The sequence below is a fragment of the Oxyura jamaicensis genome, chromosome 5 (assembly GCF_011077185.1).
Source record: "Oxyura jamaicensis isolate SHBP4307 breed ruddy duck chromosome 5, BPBGC_Ojam_1.0, whole genome shotgun sequence".
In the NCBI taxonomy this organism is placed as follows: domain Eukaryota; kingdom Metazoa; phylum Chordata; class Aves; order Anseriformes; family Anatidae; genus Oxyura; species Oxyura jamaicensis.
The window spans coordinates 50,413,899-50,437,848 of NC_048897.1; the positions used below are offsets into that span (position 1 = coordinate 50,413,899).

Sequence of the window (23,950 nt, forward strand, 5' to 3'; positions counted from 1 at the left end):
GTTAATGATGCTCCTCTCTAAAGCAACAAAAGAAACCGGGTTAATATTCGGGGCTGTTCTCTCAGGCTCCCTGCAAACTCAGTCTGGATGGAGGGCGTAAATCTGCCAGGCGAAGTGGCAGGTGAGGTGATTTACGGCACGGCTGCGCCCTCCGCACCAGCAAAAGGAGAGCTGGGATTAATTTGATTGTGCAGCCAGCACCACTTCACACCCAAATCTTCCAGGTTTAGCACCACTGATTTTTCTCTCTCTTTAAAAAAAGAGACTGAAAGTTTATTTCACAAACAGAGCAGCTAGGGACTTGTGAATAAATTGCTATAAACACACACCGGGACGGGCAGCTGGGCAGTTTTTGCAGCTAGCAGTGCCTCCAGCATGAGGTTCAGGACAGCAGGACCAAAGCTTGCACAAGGTGAACCCAAAACAAGCCCCTGTTTGGAGAGGAGCCGTGGTGTTTGCTGCGGCGGCGGCAGAGGAAGGATGGAGAGCAGCCCTCACCGGTTAATTTTAACAAAGTGCACATTTTCCTGGCTCTGTAAGGCACCCGCATATTTTAGCTCCTATCTTCTGCTCAGCAGCTAAAAAGAGACTTTCATGCCAGTTTTGGCTGCCGCACCGCGTTCTCCATTCACAGGCTGCTGCACGGCACAGCCAGCAAGGGGAAAGTCGGGGCACGGGGATGTGGGGACACCCCAAAATCTCCTCCGCAGGCAGCTGGGCTTCTCAGGCATGGCGCTGCACAAGCCCTCACTGTGATGCCTGCAGCGAGGCAGGAATGCCAAGCAGCGCCCGGGCTAAATTAGCTTTCTGCCCACAGCTCGTCCCAGGAATTCTCACCAACAGAGGTATGTTTGTATTCAACAACAAAAAAAAAGATTATAGGAAACCACACAAACGCAATCCGTCACCCACAATTAGAAATAAATGAGGGCAGAATCAAGAGAAACTTTCTCTTTGCAAGTCCTTTTACAGGAGCATGCTTATGTATATGGATATATTCATATATTCAAGGACTTTCATTCAAGATAAAGCTATAGAGTGTACGTACACATTTACATATACAGTGTGCATACATATATATTTACATCTATATCTACATATAATTATAGAATCATAGAGTATCCCAAGTTGGAAGGGACCCACAGACATGAAGATATATAGAGAGAGATGATATAGATTGAAATATAGGTGTATATAGATGATATAGCTAGAAATATGGGTATATATATCAATACAGATAGAGGTGATGGTATCTAGCTATAGCTATAAGTATAGAAGTATAGCTACAGCTAAATATAGATATACAGATAGTTCTAGATATAGATAGATAGACATACACACTATAGATATACAAAAGCAGCCCAAAGAAACAGACCTTGCTGGCCCAGCCAAAGCCCAGACACTTTGACACCCACAGGCAATTTTATCCCAGCAATTCACCTTTTTTTACCTTTTTTTTTTTTTTTTTACCTTTTTTTTTTTTTCTGCAAATAAAGACCCAGCTCCGGGAGGCAGGTGAGCCTTTCATAACCACGGCATTCTTCAGGAAAGCAACCAGAAAAGATTATTCAACCAAAAATACCTCCCGTCAGAGCACAGGATCCTCAATCCCCCGCTAGTGCCTGTGGGTAGAAACTGGTGAAAAGTAGAAATTACTCTTGCCTTAATGAGGGGCAGACCCCTGCAAAGCCCAGATAGCCAGCACATGGCCCCAGCAGCCCTCTCACTGCCTCCCCCACCCTTGCTGCAGAAGGCACTTTCAGGAGCACTGAACTTACTAAAACCCCTTTAAAAAAAATAATTAAAAACTTAATTATTTGGAAAGAGTGGGAGGTGAAAGGTTTCTTTAAGTAGACTTAAAGTGAAAACCATTAGAGGCGCATTGTTCATTGAGTTCCTTTACCCATGACACGAGAACAAAATGATCTGATCTAAGCAAAACTTCTGGTTTCATAGCAACAACGAATATATATTTTTTTTCGGGGAAATTTAATGCAAATCAGTGCTTAGGTGTATAACTAGTGACTACTTTATTTCCTGTAGTCAAGTCTGTTGAATCTCTATTAAAATATAATTTAACTAAATGGGTTCCTGGAAAACAGTAATAATAAAAAAATCCCTAGTTTTAAAGTCCAAAAATGTCAAAAAAAAATCTTCTGAGGTTCCGTTGTTTAAAATAATGCTGTTTAGCTCTTGTAGCTCACCTTGCATGAGATCTCAGAAAACGTCTGGGAGACATCAGGGTGCATTAGCCCTCTCTTGGTGCTGGGAGGGGAGAGGCAGCAGGAGGGCAGCATCCCCAAGGTCCGTAAGCATGCTGTGAGATCACCACTGGTGCTACGTATCTTCACCGAGACACAGTAGCTGGGAAATGCCCCTTTTCTCTGTTTATTCCCATAGCTTTCACAGCATACAGCCCAGAACATGCCACCTTGCTCCACAGACACGGCCACCATCATGCCCTTCCCATGCTATCCCTGTCCAATGGCCATTTCACTTTGGAAACCAAAAATCAGATTTCTGGAGGATGCAAAGCATCTTCTATGCTGAAGAAAAGACATCTCCACTAAGTTTTCTAGCTCCAGGTTATGATACAAATATGAGTGGTTGCAGCTCCTCCTGGCCCCCAAATTTGGGTGAAAATGTCCACATCTCCCATGCTGTGCTGGAGCTCGGTGCTTCAGGCATGCAGCAGACAGCCAGGACACATACCCATTCTAGAAGCAAAAATGTAAGTTTCTTATGCACAGTTTTTTAGCCTCAATCTTCAGACACAGGCCATCAGCCACTTTAGGACATGGTCTTCAGTCCAACCATGGAGATAATGGTTAAAATATAGGGGAGTGGGAGGAAGAGAAACTGGACTGCAATTTCTGGGCAGCTCATGCATAAGCTACATAAAGAACCTAACGTCCTAATCAAAGCAGAATTTAGCCAGTATAGGTTTTGCCTTTAATCTTCTTCATTTTGTGCAAAATAAAGGAAATAGTTCCTTCAGGGCAATCAAATCTGTGAGCTTCCAGGGCTGTTTTATCAGAAATTTCTCCTGCAGGCTGATGCTTCTAGAGTTTCCCTTCCCTGAGGGGAAAATGGGGACAAAAGGGAGTTTTGCTGCACTTCCCATTAAAAAATAAATAAATAAATAAATAAAATAAAAAAATAAAGCTCCTGGCATTTAATTTAAACTCCCCTGCTGCAATTTAAAACCTTTATTTCTTCTCCTGTCCCTGATGAACAATAACAGAGAAATATTATCACACAATATAAAATATTAAACACCTGTTGTAAATATTAAATTATATACAAATACTGCCTGCAAAGATAATACTCAATACATTGTTTACATTGCTACTGATTAATATTGGAGATTAAAATTAATACTCACATAATATAAACATCAACATGCTTTTAGTGTGCAATTAAACTGACTGATTTCATCAGCACAGAATGTTCTCATCCTTGCAAAACAAGACACGCTAAAACCAAAACCGAAAAGCAGGTCTGAAAATATCGCCAAAATCAAACTCCCCACTGCAACAGCTTTGGACTGCAAATGATTTTTTTCTTTTTTTCTTTTTTTTTTTTTTTCACTTTGGAAAATAATTTTCTCAACCTGGAAGGCACTTGGTCTCCTCCACCTCGGGGTCCATCGCTGGCTATGGATGGGGTGTCCTGGGGCCACGAGAGCCACTGATGTTTTCTTTCCTGAAGTGGGATGTCCTCTAAAATGGGATGTGTTAATACAGCTGCTGGCTGTAAGATGTGTTGAGAAGCTCCAGTCTAACAAGGTCTCACCTGGAGAGTACCACCACGGGAGGATGGAGGCAAAGAGGGCAGAGGCCCAGGCGGCGAGGGAAAGGGGATCAGAGGAAGGGAAAGCAGAACCCGGTGAGCAAGGTCTGAAGGAAAGAGGGAGAGAAGTCGGAGGGAAGTCTTCCCAACAGTCCTCAGGGGTATGAGGTCCCCTTGGAGAAAGGAGCGCACAGCTCTCCTTGTCTGTGATGGGCGGATTGAAGTGCAGCACGCTTGGGTGAGACGGGAGGAAACCTTTCTAAATACAAGGCTAATTAGGCATGGGTATAGATTAGCTGTGGAAACAAAAGATTAAATCATTGGAAATCTTTAAGAACAAGTTAGGCAGGCACGTAGGAATGCTGCAGAAAAGACAGGGTTCTTTCCTAGCCAGGGAGAGACGTGGCGCTGTGTTAAATGGCCATCTATTTCCTCTGACTGCTCCCATCCTTGGCTTTTTATGTCCCCAGGAGTCTGTCCTGCTGCATCTCAGCAATGGGAGCTGAGGAGCCCCACATTAGCTCCCCTGCAGGCTCCCAGACACCAACCAGCATGAGGGGGGTCCAAGCCCCTCAGAAGTCCACAGGGAAACCTTCCTGCTGTCACCGCAGGATGTCCCACGTCCCCGACACAGCACCACTCCGTGTGCCTGCTGCCTCTGTAAGGCCGAGCAGGAAGAAGACAAAACGTGGCTGTGCCATTAGGTGACGGCACACGTCCTGGCAGATGGCTGGGGTGATAAAGCATGCTGTATGTCCCAGCTCCTGTGTAAATCTTCTTCGTCTGACACTGCTGTGGAGCAATTGAGAGCATACTCCAGCCCCTGATGCTTTCTTTGTCCTCCCCTCATGCCACACACCTAAAGGCAGTTAACCTCTGACATGGCCTGGGAAGGAGCTGCTGCATCCTCAAGGTGCAGGTGCTTCTGTGGCTGGTCCTCCCACATCTCCTGCAGCACTGCCACCAGGGAATGTTACCCTCAAGGGCCAGAACAAGTCCATGTAACACCTGGTGCACAACACGGGAGAAATCCTGTGCTCAGCAGGCGATGTGAGATGCCCTCTGCCAGGCTGCAAGGGCTCTGGAGGAGCAACCAGTGCCTGGGCATTCACAGTCTGCATTAGCAACCCCGCTGACAGGCTGCAGAGCGTGTTACAGAGCGCGCAGGTAACTCTGGGCGAGGAGCACTGCCAGGCTTTTGGAAGGCAGCTGATTAGAAATGATCTGAATAAGTTCAGGGTGATTATTTTGAATGAGATAGACAACATTCAGAGAGGCTTAGAGCTGTGTTTGGGATGGATAACTGCGACACCCAGCTCCAAGCTGGAGAGCAGCTTTTGGGGAGGCCAATAACCCAAAATAAAGGCTGAGGCCTTGGCGATGGCCCAGGCTGGGATGCTGAAGAGCAGCCAGATGTGGCCAGCCCAAGTGGGACGGATTAAAGGACTGGGGGCTGCAGACCCCGTTCACCATCTGCTATTAAAAAATAACAACCAAAGCTCAGGTTTTAATTTGCCCAGAGAAAACCCAATAATTGGATACGCCCAGCTGCGGATTTCCCAATAAGCAGCCTCGTGTCCGTGGTTAGGCCCCCAAAAGGGGCTCTGCCCCGCGGAGGGCTCCTGGCCAAGGTTTCCCTTCTCAGCAACCCGGCACCAAGCATGGTCACAGTCCTGCCGCTGGTCACCCTCAGGTGCTTCCGAACTCCTGCAGCTTGCAGAAATGCCAGCAATGAGATTCTTTCATTATTATTCCTTTTATTAAATTTGTACTGTGGGCATGGGTACGTCGCCGTACCTTTCCTGGAAGAGCTGTGTGACCTTTTTCTTCATTCTGTTGCTGCTCACCACTAATTTTTGTGAAGTTCTTTTCAAAATCACTTCTCTGGAGTTGTTTTTTTTCCCTCGGTTGGGTTCCCTGAACTCTCTTTATCCCCGGCTGAGGCCTGAGCATCGGCACTAGAAAAGCAGGATAGGTCCCCGCAGCACAGGGTGGCTGGAGCACGCACCGTAGCTATTGTTCTCTGCATCCGCTGCTGCTACGAGGGGAGGAAATCAGCTCTACCTAAAGCAAAGAAAGACATCAATTAAGAAAATCATTAAAAATAAAAATAAAATTCTGGCAGTAGAGCAGCAATGCGTGGGAACAGGCAATGCAGGCAGCCACAGAAAACAGACGTAAGGGGCTGAGGGTGGGCACCCCCACAGGGTGTCAGGGGGGCAGGGGGCGAGGGTGGGCATCCCGACACCCTTCCTGAGCAGCTCTCGGATGGGGCAGGCACGCGGTGGCTCTCACGGTGTGCTCTGGAGCCCACCCAAGCACCACCCGCATGCAGGGAGTCCTCGCTAATAGGAAAGCCACCTGTTATTCCCTCACATGGGGAAAAAAAAAAAAAAAAAAAAAAAATGTTTTCCTTCTGCTAGCCCTAGCAAAGCAAACAGGCCAACCACTCAAAAAGTCCCTTTTGACCAAATCTACCCCTCTGAATAAAATTCGGGGGAGAAAGCTGGGTGCTGTGCTAACCCCCGTGCTGCTGGCATGCCTGCTGCTGCAGAGCAAGCCCAGGCAGCCAAGGGGACCCCTAACAGGGAGGCTGCCAAAGCTCCTGGCACTGCCCCCAAAATCCCCATCTATTTCCTACCAAGCTCATAGCCATGCTGACAGCACAAATGCTCCTGGATAGTGATGTTTAGGGGAGCATCTTTCCCCTGAACCTCTGCCTGTCGGTCCCTGATATCCCCTGCCTCACCTCCGCGTCTCTCCATCCTAAAGAATTTGCACCGCTTGGTTCCCACTCCTGAAATAAATATTGCACACCCCATGCTCCCTGGGGTCTGGCAGGGTTGGGACAGCTCGTGTTAGGGAAAAGCCAGCGCCTGCCAGGGAAGGAAGCTCCAGAGGGGAGATGTATTTTTGTTACTGAGGCTGTGTTTGAAGTTTCTATAGCTACCAGAAGTGAGCTGTCGGGAAATGCTGCTGCGCCCTTCCCCACGCAACACTTCTGAGTGGAAAAGCAGGAAACAGGCCCCATCAAAATTGGGTTTTGATTTCCCCTATTTAAGCATCTCTCATCCCCATGCCTGCTTTCTGGGTGGGCCATTTGGCCTCGTGTTAGCCATGCTCCACGGAGCCCGGCGATCAGATTGCTGGGGCAGATGCCTCGCAGCTTCCCCGCAGAGCTGCAAGCGACGGTGGCCAAGGACCCCAAAACCAGGTGGGGAGCAGCCTGCCAGGCTGAGCGGTGGCTGCCCAGCCCTCAGCATCTCCTTGTCCCGGCCACCAGCATCGTGTGCTGCTGGGCATCCCCGTAGGGATCCTGCAGAAATGCAAGCCCCTTTCTCTTTTTCCTCTCTTTCCCTATTTCCATCAGTCCTTCAGCATTTACACACACACCCACAGACCCACGCAGCATGCAGCAGATAACCTTTAACAGAGCTGTAATTCTGCTTTCTGATGCTGGGGACTCCAGCCCCGAGACCAGAAGGATAAGGACCAGATAAAAGAGGCAAAACCTTTTGAAAACCAAAAGCCGAGCCCATGCCAAGCCCTGAGACCACCTTTGCATTCTGGTGCCTGCATCCCCAGCTCACTGCTGTGATGGTTAAATCCACCTTCCCTCCTAAAACAAGTAGCCAGTCTCTCACATGTGTTTGGGAATAATGCACACTCTGTTATACGTGGAGCTGAAATTGCTCCGGGGGGACAGAGGGGTACTCAGGCACACGATGATAAATGGGGTGTAAGGACCATTGCCTCAAAGGGGTTCAGGTATTCGAGTCCTGGCGGTAACAGGACTCGTTTTGTTCGGGGGTGGAGGCATTTTGGGAGGCTTTATCTAGACCCTAGGCGTTTCTTCTCCTGTTGCCAAGTGTTGGGACACAGCAATCCTGAACAGTGCACTCACATCCCTGTTATTTTACGTTACCGAAACAATTCAGTTGCCTTTTCACGATGCACACAGGCATGTATGGAGATGGGCTGGTCCCTCAGCGCTGATGAATTAGTAAAACGCGCTGCTCGGGAGGTCAGGAGTCGGGTTCATGCAAACATCCTCAAGTTCAAATATTTCCCCAAAGCTGGCCTGAACTTCGCACGACCTTCCTTGGTCTGGAAACGCGAAGCAGCCGGTGCTCCTCGTGAGATTACCAACACGTCGTGAATCCAGCAACGTCCGCAGCACCACCAGCAGAAGTTGCTTTTCCTGGAGCATCCGGCCCTCGGCTCCAGCTGCTGACCAAGACCAGGGGGACTGGGCTGGGGGTCGTGGCCGAGCGCCAGAAATTGCTTCAGATGGCTTCCAGGTGGTCTCTGATGGCGTGGACGTGGCCTTCAGACGTTTCTCCACCTGCTGTCGAGATCCAGGGACCAGAAATAGAGGGGACAGATTTTGTTATCCAGCAGAAGCCGCCTGCCCTCGGCTCAGGTCAGTGTTTTAGTTAGAAGCTGCTGAGCAGCACACACTATTTCTGCTGTCGCTTCTAACGAGCAATTTGCCACTTTGGCTGTTGCCTGGAATGCCAGAAGATTAACAGTCTCTCTCCTGGGTCCACAGAATCTCCTTTTACTGCTGAAACTAATTATGCTGTTAACCACTAATGCTGCCGAAGGAGAGCTAATGAGTTGCTAGACAGTGGGCGTTTTATCTCCCGTGCACAAGGAGCTGCAGCGACACAACGCGCGGCACCACAGAAAACTTGTGCAGGGGCCGCCGGCTGTCTTGAAAAAGAGAAAACTGGGGAGGAGGAAAAGCCACGGCTCCAAAGCACCTCGCGCCATCCCCATCACCTGCGACACTCAGAAGAACAGCCGTGGAGATGGAAATGAAAGGATGTCCTGCTGCTTTTACACCCCCAGGGCGCTGTCAGCCTTAATGAGTTAATATCGTTAAGCCCTTCTGCTATCATCAGCTGGGAAGTAGTGGAAGGGAGGCGTTTATGAAAACAACCCCCCAAGACAGTGTTTGTATGTTCTCGGAACAATGTTCCTCCGGCTGTCTGCTGCCTCTCCACCTTCCCCCAGGAGATGTGACCTGCACCTTGCACCGCTGCAGTCGCTGCTGGTTTTATTACTACCGTCGTCACCATTTCTTAATATTAACATTAAGTGGCTTGGAGCACTAATCATGGTCCTGACCCCTTCGTGCTTGGCATTGTAAGAGTGTTGGCACAGCTGTGAGCTGCCCTTGTCCCAGGCACCCTGCAGGGCACACGGAGTAAAGCCACAGCTTCGCCGTGCTCGGTGCTACCTAAAAATCCCCTACCTCCATCCATAAAGCTCCCGTGGGTTTGCAGCCACAGAGCAGGGCAGAAGCGGTGTGGAAGGAGGTGGGCGAGCTGTTCCCTCTGGGGGGCTGAGCAGGAGGATGCCCAGGAGAACCTGCACCATTTGGCTCCCCCTTGAACAGGTTTCTGCAGCAGGAGCTAAATTACCAGTGCATTGGAGTTCAGAGGTGAAAATCATCGTAGGTGTTGGTGATACCGCAAATTTTACATTGGACCTTCCTCCCCAAGCAGTCCATACAAATTCTTCCTTGTCCCCACAGCAGCACCGGTGAGGAAATGCTCCCGGGAGCAGACCCACAGCTGGGGAACGTCTCCAGCAGCCTAAATCGGCACTCATGCCTCCACCGAGCATCTCAGCTGGCCCCACAGCAGCTGATTTCCCTGCACATCACCCATTTTTGACCTCCATAGTCACGGCATTAATTACGCCCAGCACAACTATGCTCACCCTCACACACCAGCCTCCACGCCTGCCTGCCCTCCTGCCCCGCTCACGAAACTCCTCCAAATCCTCTGAGCCCAACTTTCAGCTCCCTGCAGCCTTTCCTCGTTTTGAGCACAATAACATTTTTATTTTTCATTCTTTGATGGATCATTCAAAGGCTTCGACAGCCGTGTTTGGGTTTTTTGTAACCTTTTCTGAGCACTGCCTACTGCTCTTGTTTACAGCTGGGGCTTTCCGGTGCACAACAGTTCCTCCATAAAAGCATTAGCTCCTCGCACTTGGGCTGAATGCTTGGCTTGAAATCGTGTCTTTCTATACGTTTGTATGCATTTTCTGATCTGGCTTGGCTAGACGGCAGCTCTCTGCATCCTGGGGAGAAATTGCCTCTTCAAGAACATCCGCGGCATTGTTATGATGAATTCTGAAGGAAGAGAATAAAGCGCGCAGAGCCAGCAAGGTAGGAAAAAGGAGGTCGAAACACTTCGGGGACTCGCACAGCCCTCGCAAGCTCCTGGATGTGGAGTGGGGAGCATTTTCAAGGGGGACTTTGTTTATAGGAAAGTTGTTTTCCCCGAATTTACCCTCCCTCATTGCCTTGCCCACCTTCCCGAGGGACCTGCAGGGTGCTTCCCCTTGGGAAAGAGGGCTGGTCCCATCGCATCGAACCAGCAGTGGTAAAGGGCTCATGAGGGAAACAGCGGGGTTGAAATAACCCAAAAACTGCACACGGGGAGTTTTATTAGTATACGATGAACACCACACAGCCTCTCCTCCCCCCCCCCCCCCCCCGTGCCTCTTTCCCTTCTTTCCCAAGCCCCACAGCCAATTTCTGGCCCTCGGGCTGGTTTCTTCCCTGCTCCTCCTCTCCGTTTGCTTTCCCATCATGTTTCCCCTTTAGCCTCCATCCTCCCAGCTGCTGCTGTTAGTGCTATTGCCCTCTTCCCTCTGAGCCTTGTTAGGTGCTCACGCGAGAGCCAAACTCTCCAGAAATGTCAGGGAGCACCACGCGCTTGAAAATCCAGCCCCGCCGTGCCCTGGAAATCTCATTGATTACTGCAGAGGTTGTACAAACACGGGGAAATACAGTCAGCCTGCCCTCGGGTCATTCCCAGCCTCCTACAACAGCAAGCAACGAGCAGCAAGGGCAGAGGAAAGCTGTGCGGGTGTTGGGGTGGAGTGCTGTGTGCCTGGCCAGGCTGAGCTGCCACCTCGAAGTGGGGTCTTCCCTAGTAGAGGGTCCTTTGCTCTATTTTCTGCTTGTGAGATGGAGCAAAAGCTCCCACCTGCAAAGAGGAAAATCCCACAAAGTGAAAGCTGGATGAAAGCCCTCGGCAGGTCAGAAGCTCTCCCTGCACAGCAGAGGGGCCACAAATTCCCAGTCCCCCCACCAAGGCTTTTCAAACCTTTTCCTCTGAACCAGTCGTGCTGCGAGCATTGCCCAGCAATCCTCAGTGCCAGGGGACAAATCCTGCTGTGCAGACGTGAGGATGGCAGCCAGGGAATGGGTCCCATGAGAGGTGAGCCCTTTCAGCAGGCTGGGCATGATGTTCCCCAGGACCACGGGTTTTCTGGGTGCTGCAACTCCCCTCTCCTGCTGCACAGCATCCCCTGTCCGTAAAAGATGCCCATCCTAGAAAATCCTAGATGCCCACCCCCATCCTAGAAAATGCCAAATGGTCCTTCCCTTCTCCTTGTTCCTTGGTCTCTCTTTGCCCCTCTCTCTCCCTGCTGCTTGCACTCCTGTTTTCCTGTGTCTCCAGAGCAAGCACCCAAATTCTTCACTTGGGACAGAGGAAGGTGCCTCCACACAACCTACCCACACACATACCCCAAGCTCTCCACCGGCCTTATTAGAGATGAAAAATTAATGGTCTTAATCCCAAGAAAAGCCAGATTTCTCCTGTTTTTCCACAAAAGCCAATGAGAGGAACAGCCCCTGAAACTTCAGGGCTTTCTGGCAGTAGCTCACGTTACTGCTGGGGGAAATGGCAGGGGCTGATTTCTACATTGTAAGTGTGTGGAGGGACACTGAGAGAGCCAAGAGAGATTTTGGTCCAAGCAGCCAAAGACCAGGAAGGACCTGAAGCTTTAGAGAAGCAGGACCAGATCTCCTGCTTGGCAGCCCAGAGACCTGCCCACCCTTAATGCTTCTCCAGAATTTTCCCCTGATGTGGGCTGTATGGCCACAAATTGTTGACTTTCATCCCTCTGCAGGACACGTGAGGTTTGAGCTTTATGAACTTGCAGGACAGAGCTCTGCTCACAGCGGGCTTGCTGCCTCCTGAGGAGTTATATTTGCTCTTCCTTTCCCCGCTGTTTCCTTAACCTAAAATAAAACGTCCCAGACTGAAAAAAAGGAGCGTGTTTTGCTCCCAGTGCCTGGACAAACATCTCACTTCCCAAGCCTTAAATAGAGCTAATGGGAGCGTAATGAGCCAGTGGGAGCTCGCTGAGACACTGCAGCTTCAGAGGCTCACAACGAGAAACGTGGGGCAATGCAGCCCATGGGTCTCCTCCATCCGCTCCTGCCAGACCCACAGGAGAGGGCAGCCTGGCCATACCCATGCCACAAGCCTTGAAAAATCAGCCCCCCTTGAAAAATCAGCCTTCCCCTGGCTGTCCCACCGTGCTTCTCATTATGAACGCATGTCTGTAATTAGCACAGCCCCTGCTGCACACAGCCCCTCCTCGGGGACAGCCGTGGCCGCAGACATCTATTTCTTCCCACCAAAACCCAGCCTTCGTGTGCCAACAAGTTTTCTGTTGGGCGGGAGGGCTCCACGCTTTGCCTCAGGTGAGAAGCAATGGTCTGGTTTGGCATTTTTTGAGGAGTTTGTAGTTTTTTGTTGGGTTGACAGGGGGGAGACGCCTGTGCCATCCTGCATGAAGATGGCACAGCTCCCGGGGTGCAGGCATGGGTCCTTCCCCAGCTGTGGGCACCTCCAGGGTCTCAGCAGGAGAGGGAAGAGAAGATGTTCTTCTTGGGCCACTGGTTCCTGTGATATACACCCAGGCTCACCATTCCTGCCTTCCCCCTCCTCCAGATGTGACATAGGAAAGGGTCCCTCTCCTCCTCTGTGCCTGTCTGTTTACACCAAGGACTCTCAGCCAAAAACACAACCCCATCCAACCACAGAAGTGCATTTTCTACTACTCATTATGCCGTGCTCAGCATCAACAGCAGCCCGGAGCACAGCTCCCAGTGCAGTTCTGCGACATACCTGTGCAGGAATCACAGCCCCATCGCCTCAAGAGATGAAGGGGCAAGCAGAAGGAAATCCCCCCCCATGGCTCAAAGCCTGGCATCATTCCCCCTCTAAACCAGCACTGCAAAGCCTCACCCCTGTGCTCTTTTATTTTAGTTGCCCTTTTATTTTTTTCAGGGGTTAATCCCCTTCCAAGCTCACCTTGAAAAAATAACCTTGCTTCTGGAAGAAGAGAGCGGCTGCTTCTGATTTACTGTTTATTTGCCATCAGGACTTAAATTACACACTCAGGGATGAACACGAAGGGTGCCCAAATTGCACTGACTCAGCTCCATCCAGCGGGGGAAAGCCTGGGGAGAACAAGCATCATTTCCATCAGCCCCAGGGCAAAAGTATTGAAGGGCAAGCTCTTACCCAAGGAGAATCCCACAGTGCTCTCCAAGCTGTCCTTGCAGCCAGCTGGCTGGAAAGCAACCCATACCCAGCGATACCAAGGCTCAGGAGCATTCAGTCCCTGCTCCATTCTATTTATCAAGGCAGAGGCCCCCGGGCTGCCCACGCTGCTTCCTCCCCTTCCTCCCACACATCTCCCTGCTGGTGGGGTTGTGTGAAGCCCAAAGCCTTCACCTATTGCAAAAATATCTGAAGTTAACACGTGCTCCACGTGCTAAGCCAGGTGCCTGAGCTGCCCAGAGTGCTCTTGCATTTGGGAAAGCCTCATGATGTTGTCCCAAAATAAAGCAATCTGTTTTCGAACATTTCCTTTACGCAGCTCTTGTCACTGCACGCTTTAAAGGCAGGCTGTAAAAGCAGGGCAATACACCCCTGATCATTAATGCACTTCCAAAAGGTGTTCTCACTTCTTTGCTTTGCTTTTCACAGCCCAGACGACAAAAAGGCTGATGTGAGCAAATCTAAAATTAATCACCGGAGTGTCTTACAGGCTTCCAGGTAACGAGGGCAACTGCAAACTGCTGTCTTTGCGAGATGCACAGACCCTCGAAGACTGCTCATCGCCTTGCTCCTCCTGCTCCTGCCATGGGTTTGTTGCTCCAGGACTGGAGCAAACCTCCTGTCCTTACCTGCGGGTGTGAGAGGCAGAAATTGGGCAGCTTCTCTGCCTTCTCTTCACATAGACGGGAAGAAGCTTGCAAATATTAACTGTTCTTCTGAAGCAGGTTGCCCAATTCTGCTCCATCCCTGTTCTTTATCCTCCAACAGATGCTCCAGAAACAACCCCAGAGCCAGATGTGATGAAGCTGAAGAGCTTAGATGACCACCAACATGACCAACATCATTTTGGCAACCAAATAAGATGCTTAGACGTGACAGACCAGAGAGAAGGGTGCACAGGGCTGGAGCCTCTCTCAGGAGCACACACCCAGGCTGTCAGAGCTGAGCTATGTGAGGGAAGTAGGAGGTTTAAAAATCAAGCATGCATTAAATGGTGAGCAGGCTGGATGTCAGACTGCTCTGCCAGCAAGCTCAAAGTCAAAGGTTTCACCTACGGAACAGTCCATGGGTGAAGAACGTGCTGGCAAGAGACCTGCCTCAGACCCAGCTGATGGAGAATTACTGTCTGCAAACGCACCGCCACTGACTCCTCTGGGAATGAGCGAGGGATTTAAGGGTTTTGTGTGAGCCAGAGCACTGGGGTGGGTGTGATCCAAACCTCTTGGAGTTCACAGGCACCTTCCAGTGACTCCAACCAGGCCCTAGAGCAGTCGATCTCCAGGAATCCGTACTGGATTACAAAGTCCTTAGGGCTGCCGGGGATGTTTGAGCCCATAGGAAAGCCTTTGCAAGCAGGGATTGATTTGCAAGAGGAACTGAGAGCTGGAGCTGTAAGCCAGGGCCCTGACCCAGCACGGCAGGCTTCTTCCATTGCTACTGTTCCATAATTATTTGAGTAATGGCTACGTTTTCCCAGATACTGCCTTGAAAACCTGTGGAGAATTTGATCTACTGCTTGGCAGAGGGTGTGCCTGCTGCCTACCTGCAGCAAAGGCAACATTCGCCTGCCAAGAGCATGGTCTGGATTCACTGGGATTCGGGCTGGAATTTGCAATATCCCGTCTGCCAAGCACATATTCAGCTTTGTGTGTGCTTTGATTAAAGAGGGGATGCCTTTGCCGTATCTGATGTCTTTTGTAGCCCTGAGAACACCTTTCTGGAGGCTCTTTCCCTGTTTCATCCAGCCTCTTCATTCTGGCAAGGTTTTCCACCCTGCTGGGTTTCCCAGAGCTGTAAATCAGTACGGCATTGGCAGATCTCACAAATCCATCGCGCCCAGCTTTCTCCTGCCCAGCTACAAGCAGAGCTCATCATTGCAGACCTCTCCAAGAAACACTGGCAGCATGAGGACAGCCACCTCGCCTCGCCTGGAGCTCCTTCCACCCATCCCCGAGGCATTAATGTAAAACTTTGCAAACTTCTCCTTGCCTGTCCTGTTTCGCTGCCACAGAACAGGCAACGCAGTATTGCTCTGACTACTCATAGCACCTCCAGGCTGTGAAAACCATCCACCAGGAAGTACTTGCCAAAGCCCACCATCCCCAGCATCCCATCCTCGTGCCATAAACACTTGTAATCCTGGGTATGCAAAGCCTGGTCTATGCTTGGTCCTTCTGCAAACCAGATGTCTGCAAACTTAAGATCACTTACAGGATATTGTTCCTCATTTATCCCACACATATTGTCAGTGGAGACACAAGGACAAGCACTCAGCAGGTGACCTGAGGAGTTGGCTCTCCATCAGACTGCACACTTTCCTAGAGAATATGCCCTTAATAGCAGTTAATTTGGGTTGGGTTGGCAGGGACCTTCAACCCATCTAATCCCAGCCCCTGCCATGGGCAGAGCCCCCTGCCCCCAGCCCTGGCTGCCCCCAGCCCCATCCGGCCTGGCCTGGGGCACCCCCAGGGATGGGGCAGCCACAGCTCCTCGGGGCAGCCTGTGCCAGAGCTCACCGCCCTCATAGTGAAGAATTTCTTCCCAATATCTAAACTAAACCTACTCAATTTTAGTTGAAAACCATTGCTCCTTGTCCCGCCAAGAGGATTCCCTTGCACACAGGATGCTGCAGATGACATCCATTCAGGGCCAGCACAGGCAGCATCCCCTTGCCTTTGGCATCCCCTTTTTTCTGGAGCTGAGTGGAGGTCAGCTTCCAATCGGTGTCCCAGGTGTCTTCATTAGAGGCTGCTCGGAGGCCCCAGGCTGCTCTACGGTGGTCAGGAGGATGCTGCAGGCTCAGTGTGCTTGGTCTGAGATGCCAGGTCTGAGAGCAGGGAGACTGGCTTGGAGCGCTCCGGTTTGGACCCCATTTCTCATAAACTCCTGAAGCTCCCTTTTCCCCAGCCTAACCCAATCCAGCACATTTGTTACTCGGCTAAGATCCAGCAAAGAGTTTTATTTTGAATGCCAACAGCAAATTTTTATGACCACAAAATAAACCTTGAAATATGATATGTTTAGATAAGCGATGGGAATGCTAAGAGACTCTCAGCAAATTGAATCAAGAGGTGCGAACAGCTCTGCTTAAAGGACATTCAAAAATAATGGCACCGGGGCTGTGCTGCGAGTTCCAGGAGGAAATATGCTGGAGGCAACAGTCAGCAGACCATAATAATGCTCTTTGAATTATGGCTCTGCAAAGATGAGCTATAAAGGAGCAAGAGGAGATGCATAACGATCAGTTCTGAAGCAAGGGCGAGGCCCCACAAGTTCAGACCCCAAAGAGATGCCCCAGACCTGCCTCCCTAAGGCTCCTTCCAGAGCTCCCGACTGGCACAACCAGCTTGGAAGAGACACGACGAATCCCAAGGGGCATGCATGTGAGCTATAGCCTCTGCTCTCCTAACCAGGGCTCCTCAAAAGGCCGTGGTGGCCACAGCATCAGTCTTCTTCCCTAGGTGCTACGCAGCCCAAGCAAACCCAGACACGTCCACGAGGTCAAGACATTCAGCAGCCCTTGACAAAGCTGCAGGGCTGTTGTGGGTTCTCACTGCTAATGCAGAACACCACAAATACTGAAGTTTGTGGCTGAACATTTAGAAAAGCTCAACATCTGCCCAGAAAAGAAAACAGAAGACACTTTCAGAACATCACCTGGCTCCTGATTTCCCCCTGCTGCCAGACCCAGGCACCAGGGTAGCACCCTATGATGTTCAGACGATGCTGAGTGGGCAAACACCCTGCCCAGACAACGACCTGCCCTCGGGCAGGCTTTTTTTGCCATCCCGGGGCTGAATTGCAGCTGCGGCACAGCCCCAGCCCAAGTCATTGTCAATTTGGCTACCCCAGGGAGCTGAGGATGCTGCGGCTCACGTCCCCCATCCTGTCCTCCCCTCTCTCTGCTTTCTTCCCCTGGGGATCTGGGGTCACCGGCTTTATTTCTGAAGCAACCCCGCGGTCGGGCTCCAGCCCAGCTGAGCAGACCAGTAACAAGCTCAGCCGGTGGTGTTTGTGCAGAGGGCAGAGCTCAGCTGTGCATTAGCAGAGCTTTCTCCGGGGGGGTCGCTGGTAACAGGGATGAACTCCCCCAGGAGCCGTCGCAGACCTCCCCATCGCGTGCAGAGGCCCTTTCGCTCGCCTCGGGAAGCCAAAACAACACATTCTCAAATTAACAGGGAGCAAACCACACAAGCGGCTGCTCACACAGCCCCGGAGGGGAGGAGGAGGCGGCACACACCTACCAGATGCCGGCCACCTGGCTCCAGGCGCGACTCGGGGGCACTCGGGGCTGCAGCAAGGAGCTCGGGGCTGTAAAATAAATCTGAGCTTCGACAGCCCGGTGCTTTGCTGTAACGGTGGTGTTGCCAAAGGGAACGGGAATCAGTGTCACCTAGCCTCAAATTCAGGTGCACCGCTCGGCAGGGCTAATGTTCCAATTAAAGCCCCAGGTTCTGGAGTCAGTGCGGTGATGGAGAGGGCTCCACCTTTCATTTTATAACCAAGTTCAGCCCCTGAAGCCTGAACTGGAGCTAGAAATGCAGCTTCTTAAATATTTTAACTAATCCATATTTTGAAGTCAGACCCAAGGGCAAAGTGAAAGCCACCCCAAATAGCCCCGTGCACAGCTCCAAGACACAGAAATATCCTGGCACTGAGACCCTGCCCGGGTGTCCTGAGCCTTGTGTTGGCTTTCACTGTGAATTTTGCGAAGGAATGAGCACAAGCCTGGGACTCCTCTCTATTTTAATCCTGCTCCATCACTCCCAGCGAGAACCAGACAAGCAGCCCCAAGAAATGCCTCAGAAAGTCTGGAGGACAAAAATAAATGCCCAGACTGCGGTTAGAGGGGCTGAGCTTGGCCAAGCCAGCTTGGGCTGGAAAACAAGCAGGCTGTTTTCTTTTAAAATAACTCCAGTGCCCCAAGACACAGAAATGCTCTTCTCATGAAAGCGTGGCTACAAAAGGCAAAGGAGGAAGACAGGGATGGACAACCCTGGCCTCGATGCACCCGAGTGAAGCTGCCATAATCCTGGGTGCTTCATCAAACAACTTATTTCTCTCCCTTCTGCATCCTCCTTGTCCTCCTCCTCCCTCAAAGCCTGTACCTGGATGAGCCAAAAATAAGCTCGGAAATCCTGTTTTCGCCAAACTTCAGCCACCCACAGGCTCTGTGCTCCCCTTATCCCCCAGATGCTTAAATTGTGGGGGTTTAAATAAGCCAGATGGATACGAAAAAAAAGCTGACAAAGCAAAACCTGTGGCTTCTCCAGACCCAATGGAGGTAAGGGCTGACCCCATCGATGCTCTCCAAGCCAACACACGGAATTAAGAAACCCATGGCCAGAGCTGGGCCAGGCTGCACTTCCAGCTGGCCTTGCTGGCAAAGCAAACTCCTCCTGCTCTCTGTCTACTATAAATAAAGTCATAGCCCACCTAAACTCTTCCATGTTCTTGGTGGCTCTTAAGAAATTCATGCAATCCTTAGTAGTCAAAATAATGAGATTGTCTCCTAATGTGAGATTTCCTTTGCAGGATAAAGTACACCTAAGGGCTGCTGATGTAATTCTCTCATACTAAGCTGATTAAATGCTGAGGAGTTAGAGCCTTTTTACAATTTTATTACATTAGATTCCAGAGATGAAATGAATAGAAATGACCAGACACTGAAGGAGGCAGAAATCTGTGTCCGCAGATTTTAGAGGCTATAAATTACATTCAGCCAGTATAGCTAGGTGTCTGCAAGAACAAATCTAATAATAGAGTGTCCGTCTGTTCGACAATATGGATAAACTTGGGCTATTGGTATTGTACAGCATTAAAAGGAGAATTACAAGCAGGAGCACAGAGAACAAGTAAAGGTCGTCGGATCCCAAGGATTCGTGCCATCCACCCGAGGAAGATCAGCAGCCACAAGTACTGCTTAGCAACTGACTGCAGGCTCTTATTACCACCGCTAATTACTTGTGGTGAGAGATGAAGGCTGGCTGGGCTGGACAGGGAAATCGACATGATAAATCCATCGTCCCTGCCCAAAAGGTCTAAGCTGGATCCAGCTGGAGCACATCTGTATATTCAGGCTAGTTACGTCCCAGATTCGGCTGAGATTGGAGAGAAACGAGGATTGCAGCCCCCTGAGGTAGCCTGGATATCTCTCAAAATCAAGGCAGAAACGACAATATGCTTCTAGGCATGGATCTAGATGAGGTTTTGACTTTGGGTGATTTGGCTCCTTTCAATAGGCTCTGACCCACATGAGGCAGCTGCGGATGGTGATTACCACCAAGGCTCCTGCTTCTGGAGCTCTTTCCCATCTTCATCCTCAAAGAAAGCTGGATTCAAAAGCCACTTCCAACCAGCTCTCGTGCACGCTCTTGGTTCAGTATTGGCCACACGACCTGGTTCGTAGTCACCAGACGGGGTAATTTTTGCAACTGATCAACAAAGCAGCCAGTGTGCGTCGTGCGACCTAACGTACAATGTGAAATTCGAGGGATATTCATGCACCGATGCTTTACATTTTTCTCTGGGCACTGCCGTCAGCAAAACGCTCCGGTATTCAGATGAGGGTCCTACGAAAGGTCAAACTGAAATTTGCTTGCATATCTGAACAAATATTTGTGAACAATTTTCCCCATTATTCTCTAAGCTTCACATATGGCCCATTCAGCTGAGAAGAGTGGTCCTTTTCAGGCTGTCGGGAGGGATTGCAATGACTTAAAAGCAGCCTGAAAGAAATTGAGAAGCCGACTATTCAAATGCATTTTCTGCAAACAAAAGTTTATTTGCTATATATAGATAAATGCTGCCAGTGGGCTAATTTGGAAGCATTGTTGATTACCCATTGTAATGAGGCCTATTACATAATTAAAAGAGTTTTCTCCTAACTGCATTTTGCTGCTAATTAACATTTTATGCCATCTACAATGGACACTTTGGGCTGCATCAAAGACATTATTATGCAATTTTATCCTATGAGCAGCCTATGAATTATTAATTAATATTAAATCTGTTGATTAAAGGGTAATTTGTAAGTAAGCCAGTCATAACTACGAACACGCTTGGCCCATAAATATTCCCCTGAAATAAGCTCCAAAATTACACGGACTAAACAAAAGGTTAAACAAAAAAAAAAAATAAACAAAAACCAAAAAATTTGAGAGTGTGAAACACGGGATACCGGGAGAATTTATTTACAAGGACCTCTGATGTTTTTCCAGAAATTCCGGTCGATGGTGTTTTAATTAAATAGCGTCTTCTGAGATGCTCCGTCATGTCCCAGCAGGATGCACGACGTGAAGGCAATGCAGTCCTCTCTCGTATCCCTCGCTCTTCGTGCGCATCAAACGACAGAGCCACACTGCTCAGGTTCACCACAGCCTGGAATTTTGGATCAGGAAATGTCCCTAACTGGAGCATGGCTGGAGGCAGCGGATGTTGGCTGGGATCGGGGAGTATCTAAAGACCTGCCTTTGCTGCAGCAGCACCTTAAAAAAATTAAACGTGGGCCAGACCAGGGCTGAACATGGGGACGGTTTCCTTCCCGATGGTCATCCATACAAATGCATTTGTCTTTGTACCGGTTCAGGGTGGCCATCCATCCAACCAAGCCATTTAATTGAGATTCTGGGCAGTGTCCTGGCTTGATGGAGTCGGGAGCAGGTTCCCTTCAATGTGAGCCAGTTCATCATCTGAACCGCCCACCACGGGTGATAATCAGTGCTGTCCAGGTCCCGTAAACTTGTACCCCCACCAGCTGCTCCCCCCGTGCAGCAGCTGGGTGAGGGGGCTCTGGAGGGACGTGCTGCCCACGGGCTTGCTGGTCTGCCTCCAGCTGAGGGGGAGCCACAGGGAAAGAGAAGGGCTTGGGGGAAAACTCGCACTTTGCCTCCTGCTGTAGGTGAAGAAACAGGCAGACGGGGCTGGAGGAGCAGGAGTCAGTCCTCTTTGAGATGTCAGAATAGGAAAATGGAACAAGTCACCCTGAAAAGTCACACTCAGGGCATCACCAAAGGCCAACACCCTGCAGCCAGGGCTCATCCATCACAGGCTGGGGCACGGCACTGTCCCATGGCTCAAAGGCAAACGCACAGCCCCACGCACCCTCCCCATCCCCAGCATCTGCTCAGCGCTGCTGCAGCCCCTTTGTGCTCCATGATCAGGCTTACCCCGGCTGCACCCCATCTGGAGGTCGGGAACACTATAATAGCCATAATAATAGCAATAATAATAATAGCAATAATCAAAATAATCATTGTCATCATCATCATCCAGCAGCCTGCTGGTGTGCATGCTGTACCACAGGGAGAGGCAGCCAGGCTGCTTTTTCTCCAGCCTGTCAGGAGAAACTACCCGCAGCTCTCTTGTTTACCAACACGAGCAGGCTGCGGGAGTGCCACGTGTAACCAGGATGCAATCAAGCCCCGTGCCTTAATTATTATGGGGGAAGCAGGTGGGGGGGGAAGCACACCAGGGGTGTTTGCAGCACAGCGCAGCCCTGACTCTGTGCAGTGGCTCGTGATGTGCCTCACACCCAGTGTGAGCAGAGTGGCACGTGACTCGGGTGAGAAAGTAGCAAAATAGGTCAAAAATAGAAAAAATAGGTCAAGCAGACAGCCACGCTTCAGGTCTCGGACATACGCATATGTCTTGGATGGAAAGGACATTTCTGAAGGCTAACAGGGGATCCATGACATCCTTGCCTCAAAATCAAATCTAGCATGTTCCCACTTCCCCCAGAAAAGGTGAAAATGACCCAGATTTCTGGCTGAAACAGATCACAATGCCGAAGGTCACTGCCCTGTCCATCCTCACTGCAATAGCTGCTCTCATGGACTCACCCCCTGCGAGCCTGCATCAATTAGTCGCTGCCCTCCTCCCAAGAAATGTACACAGAGGAAATAATAGTTTGAATTCATAAGCCCTTGGATACCGAGATAATTAATGAGAGTATTAACTATAGAGACGTGTAGGAAGACACAGCTACGTTTACATCAGCCTTTTCCATTATGTTTTCCTTCTCCCGTTACCCTGGAAGACCTGATGTAGAGCTCCTCACAGTTATGCAGAAATGAAGCCAGACAGTTCCTGAGGTTTACGGCTCGTAGAGGATCTGGGAGGCTTTTCTTTACAAGACTTTAAGTAATTTCGAAGAAGGCAGACTGGAGGAAAGAGACGACTGCATCATTTCTTTGTGCTGTGTGTAGTCATCTCACCTTTAGCTAGACGCTTTGCACTTTGGGTTAACTGGCAGCTCCTTCTCCACGTGAGAAGCAGAAGGTATCAGCGACACAGTCTCTCACTGCTTTGGGTCTCTCACTTTTCTTTGGTCCCCAGCACCTTCAGCCCTGCCCGACCCCAAAATCAAGGAGTTGCTTCCCAAATCTGCAGGGACACTCTTGCGGCACACCAGGGGAGCTGTGCCGCTCAGAGGCCGTCTTCTTCCCCAGCACACTTCTGGCTGTCAGGGCTGCAGAGAGAAGCATGAAAACATCAACTGGATGCACCCAAAAAGAAAAAGAGCCTATTAAATGCTGTTTTTCAGATTTTAGAAGCAGTCTCTCCTGCCTAATTTCTGCTTTATGACTGTAGGAAAGTGGAGAGCATCAGGGTCACTCATCCACCACCCGATGCAGCTCCAGCCTCAGCATTTCCACTCCTCCCTGCTAGCTCTCCCAACGAGACTGACCCCTTCATCTTCAAAGCCACTAGAACTCAGGTGGCAGCCTCCTCTCCCATCCCAGCAGGCTCTCTGGGTGGTGAAAGCCGTGCCATATTTCCTCCTTCTGCCAGACGAGGCTGTGAACTTTCTGACCCGGGCTGCTGGCAGAAAGCCAGGCCAGCCCGTGGACTGCAGCATTTATTTTTTAAATAAACGTTTCGCTATGTGGGGGACTATAAATACCCGGGCGGTTTACTGCAGATTTACCACTCTCCATTTTTCTGATCTCAGCGCTGATGCTCAGAGTTCAGCCCCCCTCCAAATTAACACACAGCAGTAGCTTTGCATGTCAATTAGAGCGAGAAGGTTATTCTCTGGCCCAACCTCTGAGACCAAGTGCTAATGCACTACAGGAAAATGCGGTGATTTATCACCCAGACTCCAGCAAGGAGCACTTTTTCCTATGAGAAGGGCTCACAATAACTTACGTGGCACGATCAGTCATTTCTTGGCCTTCATCGCGGGGGCACTCGTGGTATTGCGTCCGTGTGCAGGAGTATTGAGCCCCCTGATGATGATTGAATGCTCCCTAAGAGCCAGGATGAGCAGGCTGGGCTCATGTCCCACAGCTGCAAGGATTAAATTCCAAAAGACCTTCTGGAGCCAAGCTTAGCTGAGAATGGTCTTCATAGGGAATATTTGGGGGTGAAAAGGAAAGTAAAAAAAAAAAAAAGAAAAAAAAAAAAAGAAAAAAAGAAAAATCTTAATTTTCCACCTTTGCTTTCCTGCTCTTTCCCTTTTTTCCCTCCTTTCCACCTGCTTCCCAGTGACGCAGAGCAATTTGCTCCTCTGGAAGCAGCAGTGGGAGAGGATTCACAGGGAGGCAGGGCTCTCTGGCCAGGGAGCTCTCCACGTGCCGCTGCGCTTTGAGGAGCACAGCACCATCCCAGGTGCCCGTCAGGGTGGCTCAGAGCCTTGTTTGCCTTTTCTCCCCAACTGCATATTCATCTGCTTCATCTGTAAATCCCCAGAGCCTCGTTTGTCCAATTAGTGCTCGCTGAGTCTCTCACTGCTGGCAAATAATAGGCTCTTCCATGCGCTGTTGCATTAC

At 50.1% G+C, this 23,950-nt stretch overlaps 2 long non-coding RNA genes across 2 annotated transcripts; both read right to left on the bottom strand.

The window, feature by feature from the left end:
- Positions 1-18,598: 18,598 nt before the first annotated feature.
- On the bottom strand, positions 18,599-20,513 carry LOC118168434. The gene is made up of 2 exons (XR_004751563.1): positions 20,376-20,513; positions 18,599-19,750 (listed from the first exon to the last, which is right to left on the bottom strand). It is a non-coding gene; the product is annotated as an uncharacterized LOC118168434 (long non-coding RNA).
- Positions 20,514-22,077: 1,564 nt separating this feature from the next.
- LOC118168433 lies at positions 22,078-23,425 on the bottom strand. The gene is made up of 2 exons (XR_004751562.1): positions 23,328-23,425; positions 22,078-22,647 (listed from the first exon to the last, which is right to left on the bottom strand). It is a non-coding gene; the product is annotated as an uncharacterized LOC118168433 (long non-coding RNA).
- Positions 23,426-23,950: the final 525 nt, after the last annotated feature.